The following is a 2,500-nucleotide window of genomic DNA, read 5'->3' as shown; positions in this document are numbered from 1 at the left end:
GATGAGGCAAACCTTTTTCCAAGAATAATTGTAGGCCAAATATTAAGGTCACATTTCTAAAATGAAAATCTCTCTTGCATGTGGGTTTAACAGTACTCGTCACTAGATTAAAATCAATGTAACTATTAAGATACAATCAAGGTGTATTTAAAGAATTGTGAGTCTTTTTAGTCCGTAGGCTGTTGTTGTTAATAACTAAAATGAGTAATAACTGCAGAATACCCCCATTAAGGATCCTGAGTCTTGTGCACAAACTCTTTGGTAGTTTGGAAATGCCGGGAATGCACTGTAACAATGAAATGAGCTGAAATTGGGGATATGACATTCTGCAATCTAGTCAAAATAGAATTACGAACAAGTAAGTAGCCGAACACTGATATATATAAAGGTCATGAATTTGGGTCTCTCTGTATTGCATTCGTCTTCAGAAACCTAATTAAAATAGTCCTGGATTTGGGGTGGATCTATTCCAAAAAACTTTGAAGTACTTGACTGATAAAGACAACTGTGAGCGTTTCTTAAGAGCGCACACACAATGTACATTTTGCCAACAGGACTTAAGCCGATTTTTAAGTTTTTCTTGAAATCTAGGAATGCAAAGTAGTTCACGATGTCCCCAAATAGCCATTCTACCGAAGCTCTGACTTGGCTCATGGCCTTGTTGAACAGTTCTTCTGCTGGTGTCAAATTAGCGCCTTTAAAGGGCCCTTGTAAATGAACACGCAAAGGGTACGCAGGGTCGCCGTAAACGCATAAGGGTGTCCCATCCGGTGCAAACGAGTACTGCGATAATTCTTGCAGAAGTCCTGAGTCAACTAGCATACCACTATCGTGTCTCCTGCCCTCGACTGGACCAACAGACTTGCGATAAGCCCATTTGGTGCAACTACGGACTGAAACTTTATCCCATGCACCCTCTTATGTCCGTTATAGAGAATTCTCTGCTTTTGATCTGGCTTACATAGGGGTCTCACTGTTCCATCTATGAAACCCCAACAATTTTCGAGTGGAGCTCCCTTATCATGTATAGTGGCAGCAAAATGACGGAGACGGTCCCTGGAAAGCCATGGCTGACATAACTGTGTGAGTAGGTGGCTATATTCATTGAATACATAATCCATCAAATGGTTTGTAATCATGCAAAGTTGTGGAACAGGTCTCCCGAATCGAGGTACCATATCTGCAAACCGACATGGGTAGGCAAAACGCTTCAACAACGCACTTAAAGCCTCCATTCCGTCCACAAGAACGCCATTGGGGCATTTCATTATGTCTGGAATATCAAGAACTTCTCCAAGTAAATAAATATCGTTCTTAAAAAAGCGAAACTCAGCCTTACACTCATCATCTGTCATAGAATCAAGATCGAAACGACCATACTTCCAGTAAGGAAATTCGAGATTTCCAGAGAAATTTAAATCGTACAACAGGGCGAACTCTGTATCATCAATGCTTCCATCTTGATATGCAAACAATAAAGCTTCCCTTGCCTCTCTGAATGTTGCCATTGTATGAAGTATAACTGATACCAGCCATAAAACGAAAGTGTGTTTGGCAGAGTTTGAAGGATTTGCGCTGCTATATCTCTGGGCTGTCGTCGCGTTCGCATCCGTAACTTTGTTTTTCCCGCTTTCGTGACGGCGTTCTCGCCCCGGGCCCTTCTCGGTTTCGGTGTTTCAAAACTGCGTCGCGTCCTCGTTCGTAAAGTCCCCAATTTTATTGATACTGCGGTCGTTGACTTCTCCCTATAGTAAAAGTGCATGTGAATATTCCTAATCAGCTGTAGTGACTGGAGCCAGACAGGAACTTCTAGGGAAGGCCAAATTTTAAGTGGACGTTAAGATGGGGGAGGGGGTGGGGGTCTGGACCTAAACCTCCAGTGGATATGTCGACGACATCTCGCCGATCAAATCACAACTTCTCCAGCATCAGTCACGCTCAAACTCCGGCGATAGGGAAACGGATAAATTTACTTCGCTTTGAACGAGTTTCAAGTTCCAGCGAGCGTCCATTGCTGAGAAACAGCAAAAAATATTCAAATATTCAAAATCCTTCGAGGCTCGCTTGCAACGAATTTTGACATGGCTGGTTAACCGTTCACTTTATTTGCTGTCACTGTATCGAGGCTCATTTAGTGAATGGTTGACCTGCCGTGTCAAGTTTCTTGCAAGCGAGCCTCGAAGGATTTTAAATATTTGAATATTTTTCGCCATTTTCAGCAATGGATGCTCGCTGGAACTTGAAACTTGCTCTAAGAGAAGTAAATTTATCCGTTTAGCCATCGCCGGAGTTTGAGCGTGACTGATGCCGGAAAAGTGTGATTTTATCGGCGAGATGTGGGGTTAGCTACAAATTACTTTTCAAACTTTTCCTTTATTTAGGTACGATTGACAACGTGGGAATTTGAGACACGCCGCTTAAATCGTATTCAATCAGGCAAATCCTATAACCACACAAAGCGGAGGGAAAGTCACCACGACAATTAAGTACGGCTTTTTGT

The 2,500-nt window shown here is 42.4% G+C and overlaps 1 pseudogene; it reads right to left on the bottom strand.

The window, feature by feature from the left end:
• Positions 1–432: 432 nt before the first annotated feature.
• On the bottom strand, positions 433–1,508 carry LOC138002758 (uncharacterized; annotated as a pseudogene).
• Positions 1,509–2,500: the final 992 nt, after the last annotated feature.

Source organism: Montipora foliosa, chromosome 5 (genome assembly GCF_036669935.1).
Source record: "Montipora foliosa isolate CH-2021 chromosome 5, ASM3666993v2, whole genome shotgun sequence".
In the NCBI taxonomy this organism is placed as follows: domain Eukaryota; kingdom Metazoa; phylum Cnidaria; class Anthozoa; order Scleractinia; family Acroporidae; genus Montipora; species Montipora foliosa.
Note: the sequence above shows the minus strand (reverse complement) of the source record. Positions and strands in the feature narration are given on the sequence as shown.